Source organism: Bos mutus, chromosome 1, assembly GCF_027580195.1.
Source record: "Bos mutus isolate GX-2022 chromosome 1, NWIPB_WYAK_1.1, whole genome shotgun sequence".
Lineage (NCBI taxonomy): Eukaryota > Metazoa > Chordata > Mammalia > Artiodactyla > Bovidae > Bos > Bos mutus.
In genome coordinates this window covers 144,105,624-144,118,407 of record NC_091617.1, presented here as the reverse complement: position 1 = coordinate 144,118,407, position 12,784 = coordinate 144,105,624, and the positions used below count along the sequence as shown (strand labels likewise).

Below are 12,784 nucleotides of genomic sequence, written 5' to 3'. Positions count from 1 at the left end.
TCATTGGAAGGAAAGTTATGACCAACCTAGATGGCATATTCAAAAGCAGAGACATTACTTTGCCAACAAAGATCCCTCTAGTCAAGGCTGTGGTTTTTCCAGTGGTCATGTATGGATGTGAGAGTTGGACTGTGAAGAAAGCTGAGCACCAAAGAATTGATGCTTTTGAACTGTGGTGTTGGAGAAGACTCTTCAGAGTCCCTTGATCTGCAAGGACATCCTAAAGGAGATCAGTCCTGAGTGTTCATTGGAAGGAATGATGCTAAAGCTGAAACTCCAGTACTTTGGCCACCTCAGAGAAGAGTTGACTCATTGGAAAAGACTCTGATGCTGGGAGGGATTGGGGGCAGGAGGAGAAGGGGACGACAGAGGATGAGATGGCTGGATGGTACCACTGACTCGATGGACATGAGTCTGAGTGAACTCCGGGAGTTGGTGATGGACAGGGAGGCCTGGCATGCTGCAGTTCATGGGGTTGCAAAGAGTCGGACATGACTGAGCGACTGAACTGAACTGAACTGAACTGAAGGGGGTCGGGGGGATAAACTGGGAGATTGGGGTTGACACATTCACATGACTACATATAAACTAGGTAACTAATAAGGACCTACTGTTGAGCATAGAGAACTCTAGTCAATATTCTGTAACAACTTATATGGAAAAGAATCTAAAAGTGTGAGGATATATAGATAGGTAAAACTGGTTCCCTTTGCCGTACCCCAGAAACTAATCATTATAAATTGCAGCCATTGTAAACTGACCATTTACACCACTCTAAATCAACTGTACGCCAATTTTTTTTTTTTTTTTAATAAAGTAAAGGCAAAGGGGTGGCAGCTGGAGTGGCAGGCACTGAGAATGGAGAGAAAGTCGGCACCTGTAAACAGAGGCGATATCGCTGTGCTTGGTGTAGGAGACAATGGAGCCCTCAGAATGTGAAAGGAAGCAGTGTTTTTGCTCTCCCTAGAAGCCCTGGCGTGGAGATACCTCTCAAAGCTGAAAGTGCTTTCTAAGAAACAATCCAATTGTCAGTCTTTAGCAACTTGGCAGGATGTTCAAATGAATTCACATTTTCAGATGCATATTTGAATCAGAAATGTAGTAGAAATCGTCTTATTACAGAGAGCAATTTTGGCATTTCCAACGTGCTTCTTGTGTGAGGACCTGGGTCCTGGCTGAGTCACTGACGTTCTGTACGTGACCTTGGCCAAGTTGTTTCACCTCCAACAGCTTATCTTGTCCCTAAGAGGTGAACAGAGGTAATACTTGTATCTTAAAGCTCTTAAGAGGGTCAGATAAAGGAAATAAGTGGTAGAAAATATAGCGGTGATTCTTCAACTTCCTGAGCCTCCGTTTTCTCATCTGGAATATGGCCATAATAGTGAGAGCGTATCCTTAATGGGCTTAAGTGAAATATTGCTTGTCCAATGCTGAGCACAATGCCAGGCACACGGATGCTTACTGAATATTAGTGATCAGTCTTGCAACCAGCTTTATTATTGAAAATTGGAATTAATCTTCTAATGAGGAACTCTGTTCTTTTAATACAGAGTTTAGAGTGCCTCCCAAGTTTAGGCTGGGCACTCTGCTTTGCATCTGGGAGAGTGCAAGAGAAAAAAGGCATAGTTCTTGATCTTCTGTACCTTATGCCCTTTTGAGAAAGAAAGACACATCAAATAATCACACGACCTGTTAAGTAGTTTGCAGAAAAATGACAGTCTGTTGTGGGAGGGAATAACAGGGGATTGGACCAAATACAGTGTACAAGGAAGATGTCATCAAGGAAGTGATATTTGAATTGAATTTTGAAGAATGTGGGAATTTACTCCATGGAGGAAAGAATGAAAGCACCCCAGGCAAAGAAAGTTGCGTGTGCAAAGGTCCTGGGAGAGAGCGTCTCATGTGAGAAAAGGAGAGGACACCAGGGTCCTTGGAGAGCCACGTTCCTGTGGGGGGGGGAAGGAGACAGGAGTCAGGTCACTGTCATGCTGAGGCCATGACAGTTAGCTAATGGTCGTCATGGTCCAAGTGTTCTGAGCAGGAGGTATGGGATGAAGATCGCATTTTTCAGAGATCCCTTTTGCTGCCATGTGAGGCGGGTGGTGCACACACGTGGTGACGATCCCTCGGACCAGTGGGTGTGCCAGAGTGTGACGTGAAGTCCAGTCGAATCGGCATCACTGGGAGCTGTGAGAAATGCACATTGTCGGGCCTTGCTCAGACCTACCGAGTCAGATCTGGAGGTGTGTCCCAGAGTCTGTGTTTTTAGGAGCCCCCCCAGGGGATTAAAATTTGAGGAACCCTGAATAAGTATAAGATGTGCCCAATTAAGATGGGATAGTGAACGGATTTAGAAGCGATTTCACAAGTTTAGCTCCTGGAAATGACAATGTTGAGTGATGCCTTGATTTGGGGGATAAGAGAGAAGTCAATGTCAGGAGTGTCTCTAAAAAGGGTATTTGCAACAAAAGTCACCTTACCTGTTTTTTGTGCTTTATTGGGTGCATATTTGAGATGAGACTACATGAGTTGGGGGTTTTCTGTCTTTGCTTTTTAATATTTACTAATCTACAGAGTACCCATGAGAGGATCCAAGAGACATCATATTATAACTGACATCAAGTGGAAAAAAGGATCTTATGGCTTGGAACATCTGTACTGATGGACAATAAAACAAGCTACAACCAGAAGGCTGATTTCCTCTGTGATAAGGAGAACTATTTTTCTTGAAGTCTTGACTTCCCCAGAATTCTTCAATTTCGAGTCTACTAAATAATCTTTTGAAATGTTATGTTTGACTATTTTTTTAAAAAGCACTCTGTTTTAGGAATATAGTAGGAATATCAAACAGCAACAGAAATCTCGTTAACAATTCTACTAAGAAAAGATAACTATTGAACGGGAAACTGTTAACCTCAGAATGTGTTCTGAGGTTAAAAAAAATCCCCTCTGCTTAAGGTTGTTTTATTGTGTAGAATATATTTTAATAGTTTTAATATATTTTAATAGTTTGGAAAGCTACCTGTTCTCTTGAATAAAAGAGAGATTGCCAGAGTAGAAATTTCTTGCGCATTTTAGCTTCTTTCTCACATGTTTTAGTTTGCTTTGTCCTGATTCTATAGACTCTTTGACCACAATCTCATTTCACTCCTTCAGCCTTCTGATTTGCATGGATTTTGCTCTGTGATGCCGCCTAGACAGCCCCAAAGTAGCTTCTATTGACGGAACTGGAAGAAAAGCCTTGTCAGGGATCCCTCTGGGTGGTTGACAGTTAAGCCTATTTTTCAGGTGAAGTATCATTAAGTCTATTCTCATTATTGAAAGAGAAAGGATATAGTTACCCTCTATTCTGGAGGAGGGCTGTGTGGATAATCTTTCAGCATGTACCACTATGACATTCATAATCTCAGTTCTACCTGAACAAAGACGCTACCTGATTCGTGCACTAACAATGCTTCTTAAATACTGTGGCAGGTGAGACGTCCAGATTCAAGAGCTAACCACTATTGTACGGTAATCTGTAGGCTTCTACACAGGGAGCTGGCCAAGTAGGGACTGCAGGCCGTATCTGGTGGGGTGCTTGTTTTACAAAGGAAAGCGGTCATGTGCACTTTGTATGTGCTATTTATTACTGCTTGAGCACTACAGCTGCAGGCTTGAGTAGCTGAGACAGAGAACGGCAAAGTCAAAATATTTCCCATCTGGTTTGCCAACCTCTGAAGATGACTGTGCCATATCTGTTAGGTTGACTACCAAACTGAAACTCGTATGGTTTAGGAGAATTCCAAACTGTCCTGTTTTAATTACAGCTACAGGCTCAAAATGTACTTTTTGAAAAATTTCTCAAATTTTTCAGAGTGCATTTTATGTGTATATATAATATATACATATTATATATATATATATGCAAAAGCCCCAAATAATACATTAATAGGAACAAGTATCTTCATTATCCCAACCCCTAATATGAAGAAGCTCTGGGAAACAGCTGATATTGTACAGTGCAGTCAGCTCGGGCCTGTTTTATTTCTTTGTTTGTTTTGGTTGGAGGACGACTGCCCCAGGCGTGGTGTCAGTTTCCCCCGTACAGCAGCACGACTCAGCCGTGTTGCCCTCGCTCCTGAGCCTCCGCCCCGCCCCGCCCCACCCCAGTCGTCACGCCCCCGGCTGAGCCCGCGTGTCACACGGCAGCCTCCCGCCAGCTCTGGGTTTCACACGAGGTCGTGCACACGCGTCACTGCTAGGCTACCCGTTTTGCCCCGCCTCCTTCCCCGCTGGGCCGAGTCCGATCTCCACACGTGCGTCTCTTCTGTACTCCTGTTGTCGAGGGACGCGCCTATGGGCGTCTGCAAGCGGGTAGGAAAACGCTGTGCACAGACTTGCTTTCCTCGCGGTGCTGCCTGTCCTGGGGCAGGCCTGCCGGCGCGAGCGGCTCCGCCGAGCGCGGGGGCCCCGCGAGCCTCCGCAGGCACCGGGGCTCGGCCTCCAGGCCTGGGGAGACGTCGGCCGCGTCGGGAGAGAAACGGGACGTTGAGGCAGCGCCTGCCTGTTTGGGCTCCGGCGCCCGCCGAGCTGGGACTCGGGGCAGCCTGGCACCGCGTGGCCGAGTCCTCGCGAGTCGACTTCACACAGTGGGAGAGATGCTCAGGGTCTGTGGTCGCCATGTTCGCGGGGAGGGTTAAGTTGGCCCCTAAAACTGCCGTCGTATGTTATTTATGCTGCGGAAAATTGTCAAGAGATCCTTAACGAGCTCTTTTCAGTTCCTGTTTCCTTGTTTCCAAATTCTCAACTCAAACTTTCAGCTTTCTCCCGTAGGACATATTTTCCGTCCATTTTGCCTTACTTGCCCGGGCTTTTAAACACAGATTCTAATTCTGAACCTAATTGCTTAAAAAGGACTTAATTAATGTGGAATTTGTTATGTGTCCTGGCCTTTTTAAATCAATAACATATATAAGTACAATGTTTCCTTTTTTAAAATCATAAAAGCCACATTATTTTCTCATATGAGAACTATTCCCTTTTTTCTTTTTGTACTGTTTGGAGAAATGCCCTGTTTTTTTAGCACAAAGCCCACGAAACAGAGAATCATGTGACGTGAGGTCTAATTCCATCTCTTTCAACAATAACATTAGCCGTTTTGCAGTTTACTCACCCACCCTGAACTCAGGATCTTCATCTTTACAATAAAGTGTTCCTTGTATCATCTCTAAAGATCTGATCAGCAATCTGAAAAGATTTTGTTCCAGCTTAATTCTAGATTTGATGTTCAAGGAAGTGCTGAATAATTCTCCTGTTTCCTTAATGAAAAAACAAATCATGAAATGTTTCATATGTACACAAAATACAGAGATTTTTATAACAAATACCCACCCTGAACCCCCCTAACAAATATTAACACTGAACTGTTAATTAACACTATTGGTTTCCTTGGTAGCTCAGACAGTAAAGAATTTGCCTGCAAAGCAAGAGACCTGGGTTCAATCCCTGGGTTGGAAAGATCCCCTAGAGAAGGGAATGATTACCCACTCCAACATTCTTGCCTGAAGAGTTTCATGGACGGAGGGCTACAGTCCATGGGATTGCAAAGAGTCAGACACAGAGCCATAGTTGTGCCTGACTTTTTTTTTTTTTAATGATTAAAGAATCAAAGCATTATATATTCAGGTAAACTCCTTACTTAATAGACAAAAAGCACAAAATACTTTTCTAGGTATTGACCTCTTCAGAGCTCTTAACCATGAGAAGTAGATATATATCCAGTATGGAGAAGGCAATGGCACCCCACTCCAGTGCTCTTGCCTGGAAAATCCCATGGACGGAGGAGCCTGGAAGGCTGCAGTCCATGGGGTCACTGAGGGCCACACACGACTGAGAGACTTCACTTTCACTTTTCACTTTCATTCGTTGGAGAAGGAAATGGCAACCGACTCCAGTGTTCTTGCCTGGAGAATCCCAGGGACGACGGAGCCTGGTGGGCTGCCATCTATGGGGTCGCACAGAGTTGTACACAACTGAAGCGACTTAGCAGCAGCAGCAGCATGCAAATATAAATTGATTCTGGTTATCAGAGGCAAAAATATTAATATATTGAAAGCATATGTTGCAACATATGGAACCAAAGAAAGGAATGAGCAGCCAGTCTTTGAAAAAAACAAGAAGCAGTGGTGTTCCACGAGGTCTCGGAAGCAGGAATAACGGGCAAGATCTTTCTGGTCTTCACTGTTAAATAAATCTGCTTCCTTCATTTTTGATCTTGGGTCCCACTGTTCAAGATTGCAGTTACCGGAGGAGAAAGAATGACTGGTCCAGCGGGAAGGGTGGCCCATCCTTCCAGTGAAGGCTGCCCCACGCACTGGGCGGGTCCTTCCAGTGAAGGCTGCCCCACGCACTGGGCGGGTCCTTCCAGTGAAGCCTGCCCCACGCACTGGGCGGGTCCTTCCAGTGAAGGCTGCCCCACGCACTGGGTGGGGCAGTTTACCAAGGCGGCACATGGAGAGGAGTTACCAAGTCTTCTTCATCTCCCATGGAAGACGGAGGTGCAGTGGCTGGGCAGGGATGCTATTCTGCTAAACATGTGAGATGTCTGCCATGCTAACAGTAGCGACCACGAGAAAGGGCGTCTCATGTCTCTGACTACACAGGAGTGTGGCTGATAACCCCAGCTGCTGTCCTCTGAAGCACATCACTGTGCTGGCACAGACCAGACTTTGCCAGGGCTGCTACCAGCCAGCGACTGAGCGAGGCAGGGCCGCTGAGACAGGTCCGTTCCAAGGCGAGGCGGTGGTGCTCTGATGGTTGGCTTGGCTAGATGACTCCGTGATGGCCTTGGAGAACTTTCCTTGGAACTGCACTGAGCTCTAAGACACTCTCATCCCGTTTTTCTTCCTTCTCTCTCGCTTTTGCTTGACCTGAGATCTGCATTGTGGTCTTCCCATCACTTGCTGCAAAGACGACCAGCAATAACCCACAGTTTATTTATTAATGTTCAGAAGATTCATTAAGCAGCACTTAAGAACCTCATGCCAGAGCCTTATTCCACCTTCTCCTACATTCTGTATCCCTTTACCCTGTTCTACTTTTCCTTTTTGTTGTAGTATTTAAAACCTTCTAATAAACCATACGCTTGTTTGTAGTTTGTTGTTTTTCTCCTGGAAGTAGAGTATAAGTTCTCTCAGGACACAGGACAGATATCTGTTCTGTTTGGTTTACTGATGTGTTTCCCAACACTCAAAATAGTTCCTGGCCATTTCAGGCACTCAGCAAAAATATGCTGAATGAATGAATGACTTATGTCCAATTGCTTGCAATGCAATCTCCAAATATTTCCTTCTGGGTCCTAAACTAAGTAGTCCCAGAGCCCCAGACCCCCTTAACCACACTCCGTGTAGGTTGGCATTATGCTTATTGGTACCAACAATTATTCCCCTTGCCCTGCAAAGACCATAGATTTATCCCTCTAAAGCCTTGTGCAATTAGAGAGGGTTAGCTTGATCCTCCGATTCTCATTTAATCCAAGTTCTTTTACAGCGAACAACTGCAAGTCTAAAGCAATCTTAAATTGCTTTCCTAAAAGTCAAGTATCAAGGGAGTGAGTTGGTCTCAGCACTTTGTTCTCAGAAAGAAGTGGCTTCTAAGGAGGAATCGTGGGGCCAAGCCTGTCGGATGAGACTCTTGTCTGCTCGCTGACAATGGTCAAGTGTGGTGGCCTTCTTTCCCCTGGGGCACCCCTGGAGAAGCGCCCATGGCCCAGTGCGGGGTGGGCTCAGTTCTGTCGTCTGCAGAGAAGAGGAGAACGTAGGGCGTGCTGTGTGTGTCCTGCCTGCAACTGCAGTGGCACAAATATCACCATTTCTAGGGAAGAGGCAGAAGCGCCCTGGGGAGAGGGTCAAGCAAAGGTTTTGTGAATGAGGTCAGGACATGATGCCGTGTACGTTAACAACTTAGGTAACTGTGCCTGAAGACTGGAATTATGAAGTTTTTATAACTGCATCCTCATTGTCTCAATGAGGGGACTAAAAACAGTACCAGAGGTGGTTTTCAGATCTCATTGTCTATTTGGTTATTGAAGAAATTTAAAAATCAGGGCCATATGTACCTAAGTGAAGGATATATTCCAATCTAGAACTAAAGTAGCTGAATTTTACTGCAAATAGAGTTTCTCCTGTTATTTTTGGGTTGAGAGGGAAATTTGTTGATTATCCAAAGGTTTTATTTTACTTTTGTCTCTTCTAATATGACATTTTAAAAAGAATATGTATCATTATGTTCTAGAGCACAGGTAGAAAGAAAGATTAAACTCAACTTTTAAAGCATTGCTCATAGATGGAGATCATTTCCAGAAGATTAGAGTAAAGCCACATTAGAAATCAAACTCAGACCTAGGTTTAAAGCCTGCTGTTTGACACTACTTAGGTGTGGGACCCTAAAGAAAATGCCACACATGGCAATTTCCCCAGCTGTAAACTATGGATCAGTCTGTGAAAATGTCGGTCAGGGTGATGGATGAGAAGTTTACCCAGAATGCATAGGGAGCTTGTGGCTCAGTGTCTGGGACACGGTGGTGGTTTATTCACCAAGTCGTGTCCGGCTCCTGCGACCCTGTGGAGTGTAGTCTACCAGGCTCCCCTGTCCATGGGATTCTCCAGGCAAGAATCCTGGAGTGGGTTGCCATTTCCTTCTCCAGGGGATCTTCCCGACCCAGGAATCGAACCCAGGTCTCCTGCATTGCAGGCAGATTCTTTACCGACTGAGCTATGAGGGAAGCCTGTAATAGAAGTTAATGAATGACAGCTGTCCCTGGACATCACAATGTCAGGAATCCCTTGGCTCCATTTCTCACTGGACTGTAATCAGCTATCGTGGCTCCTCCTCTAAACCTATCCCAGGTGAATTTGTGGCTACCCATGTGTGACTGGACTGTAATCAGCTATCGTGGCTCCTCCTCTAAACCTATCCCAGATGAATTTGTGGCTACCCATGTGTGACTGGACTGTAATCAGCTATCGTGGCTCCTCCTCTAAACCTATCCCAGATGAATTTGTGGCTACCCATGTGTGACTGGACTGTAATCAGCTATCGTGGCTCCTCCTCTAAACCTATCCCAGGTGAATTTGTGGCTACCCATGTGTGAAAAATTCTTTCAGTTGTAGGTAAGAATTACCTCTGTCTATCAGAAGCAGTTAGGTTTTCTTAAGGCAAGTAATAAATAGCTCTACTGATCAAATCTCCATTAAATGATTTGTTGAGCAAGGTTGTTGGCAGTATTGACTAAAGCACATTGTGGAGATATTTTTTCAGATCTCAAGTTCCAAGGGTCCTCTTGTGTTTAATTGTTAGAGATTTTTGAGGACGCTGATACATATTCCTGGGAAAGGAAAGAGGTGCTTGTATTTAAGAAGAGACAGAACTTGGAACAAAATGGAAAGATGAAGAAAAAAGAAAGAAAAACTTGGCACATTCTATGCAGCCAAGATCAGTTGATTTGTATCTATTCCTCTTTCCTTCTTCCTTTTTTTTTTTAAACTTTTCTTTCCCTCTTTCTTTTTGTAAGTTACCCTAACTCAAAACATAACTTTTCTCAAAATCTGAAATGGGGTATCTGTTAGAACTGAATCATGGATAATATACGCAAAGTGATCATTGCTTCAGTGACCCAGTCCTGAACTCTGTATTTCCTACTGCAGATCTCTAGAGTTGCCAGAATTCCACTATCTATTCCTTTATGCTTATTCTAGCAAAGCTGAAAATAAGGATCTGAGAAGAAAAGAAAAAGGAAGAAACTATCACCCCACAATCCACCGCTGTGCATCATCTGTGTGTGTCCGCTTTTTTTTTTTTTTTTTTTTCTAAAGAAACAAGTGCTTTGCTGTGCTGTACTGAGTCTCTCAGTCATGTCTGACTCTTTGTGACCCTATGGACTGTAGCCTGCCAGGCTCCTCTGTCCATGGGATTCTCCAGGCAAGAATACTGGAGTGAGTTGCCATGCCCTCCTCCAGGGGATATTCCCAGCCCAGGGATCACACCCAGGTCTCCTGCATTGCAGTTGGATTCTTTACCAACTGAGCCACAAGGGAGCCCAAAGAAACAGGCTTTAAAAATTTAAAACACGTTGTTTCCTGAGATCCTCATTTTTCATTAAATGCTGAAATAAAAGGTGTCCTTAGACCCTGCCCATCTCAGCAAGATATCCAGCTGACTCGGTTCTTGTCCCACCAACCCTGCTCTGCCTTCCACTGCTGCACAAGGTCTCTGGGCCCCAGTGTTCTTAAGTTCCGTGCTTTAGGATCCTGGGGCATTTGGAAGAGAGCTGTCCACTCAAGGCAGATTCACTGGGAACGGAGCACTGATCTGAAACACATATGGGCTGCACTATAGACGGATGGTCCTCGGAAGAGGTGTTTCCTGCAGATAAGGTGAAGGAAGGCTTCCTGCAGGTTAAAGGTGGAGGCTTTACCTGCTAATTCACCAAAGAATCCTTGCTTCTGTCACTTAGAGGAGCACAGGCACCTGGAAGCCCCGGAGAGGCTGCTGTGGGGCTTGTCTTCCTGGGACTTCCTCCTTTGGAATCTGACCCTTCTCTTAGATCACCTCCTCACCCCCATCCCATTCCTGTTTTCCTTTCCTGTTCCATGAAAATAGATCCTCCATGTTGACAAAGTGTCTGGGATGCTATACTGATGTTTTTTAAGCAAGCAAGCAGTGAAAAGCCATTGGGTGTTTTTAATCAGGACCCTGTATTTTCACAGATTCTTTAAGCAGCCTGGGGAGAAAAACTAAGGGTAGGGAGAAGACATTTGAAGAGTGGGTGAGAGATGGTTAGGGCAAGGACGAGGCAGAAACTACTGTGCTAAAGAGACTCACCTGCGACACTCACCCCTCGCCCCACTCTTTCGCTGCAGACCCTAGGGTCCCGCCATCAGCCTCCGGCAGCAGGGCCTTGTTGGCACACCTGCCACCCTTTGGCAACACCCTCCCCGCTATTATTCCCTGGCTGAGTTTCTAAATAGTGTCAACCCTTGATCACACCACTGAGTATGCAGCACTGAGACCGTGGTGATAGAGAACAAGACCCACCAGGTTTGCTGTGAAATATGAGGAGCACCTCAAAATGTTGCATCACCCAGTCACCAGTACCGACGCTGTCCACACAGGGTATTGTGTTATTGTAGCCCTAATGTCAAGGACTAAAGGTCACACCTATTTATCGTTAAAAATCCAGTTAAAATCCTACTTGATATAAGGGTCATGCAAAGGGTCCCTGGGCTTCCCAGGTGGCTCAGTAGTAAAGACCTCATCTGCCAACGCAGGAGACCCGGTTCCATCTCTGGGTGGAAAAGATCCCCTGGAGAAGGAAATGGCAACCCACTCCAGTACCCTTGCCTGGAGAATCCCATGGACAGAGGAGCCTGGAGGGATACAGTCCATGGGGTTGCAAAAGAGCCAGACGTGACTTGGCAACTAAACAACAACAGCAAAGTGCCCGGTTCCACTCGCTGCTGCTCTATCACGCTGCAGACTCTGCGTGCGTTCTATCATGGCCACGCAGCCACTAGAGAGAAGGGAGCAACTCTCAGCTCAACTCTCTTTACATTTCTGCCTCCTTGTATTAAGTTATTGAACCATGAACTCATACTAGAAACCTTACCATTAGTCTATACTTATTGCCAAATATAATCTTTTGGGGGTATGTGGAAAGTATATACCTTCTTCGAATTATAAATATTACCAAGTCAGATTCTCTCGCACCCTTGTTTCCCAGTGAAGTAAAAGAAAGTACCGAAAATGGAGACGTGGGAACTTCCACCAGGTTTCAACCCTATGTGATTATTTATGCAATTCCAAAATACAGTTTACCATGTAGGGTATGAACCCTGTTCTCTCCCCATGAATTGTATTTATCTGCGGAAATTAAAGGTGTTATTAACTTAAATCTTGGCAGGGCCTCATCTGTTTTAGTGCTCAGCAACCCACATGGTAATTACTATTGCTATATACAGAGGGAGTTAACACTGACACGATGTCTGCCCTCTAACCCTGCTTTTAAGAACCCTTCGCATCTTTGGATTGGAGGCCTAGGGATTTTCTTCCTCGCTTCTTAACCCTAAGAGAGGTTTATTGGGCCAAGCCTGGGTGGCTGATGAGTGACAGGCGTTACATGGTCATCTTTGTACCTGTGGGTAAGAAAGGAAGAAGCAGACCTTGGGGAACCGCTCTGAGTCATCACACTCAGGCAAGATTGAAGGTTTTGTCAGAAAGTCAGGGCGGAGGCACTGAAGACAGCAGGGAAGGGAAAGATAAGTGAGCAGATTAAGTGAGAAGGGTGTTGCTTTGAACCTGATTGGTAGGTTTTGGCATTGGTTCTCTTTTTCTGGAAGAAGGAGCAAATGACTTATGCTTTGCTTTCTAACATGAAGATAAAGTGAAGTGAAGTCGCTCAGTCGTGTCCAACTCTTATTGACCCCATGGACTACAGCCCACCAGGCCCTCTGTCCAAGGGATTTTCGAGGCAAGTGTACTGGAGTGGGGTGCCATCGCCTTCTCGGTTAACAGTGGCTAGGCATATTATATCTACTTGGAGCTGGTATACTTGGTGACAGCCTCAGTGCCCTCAGACACGGTGTGCTTGGCCAGCTCCCCAGGTAGCAGCAAGCGCACGGCGGTCTGGATCTCCCTGGATGTGATAGTTGAGCGCTTGTTGTAATGCGCCAGGCGCCACGCCTCTCCAGAGATGCACTCGAAAATGTTGTTGACAAAGGAGTTCATGATGCCCGTGGCCTTGGAC

At 45.4% G+C, this 12,784-nt stretch overlaps 1 protein-coding gene across 1 annotated transcript in view; it reads left to right on the top strand.

Moving 5' to 3' along the window:
• KCNH8 (potassium voltage-gated channel subfamily H member 8) overlaps positions 1-12,784 on the top strand; it is a 493,246-nt gene that overhangs the window by 204,207 nt on the left and 276,255 nt on the right. The gene's annotated exons all lie outside the window — the stretch shown is intronic.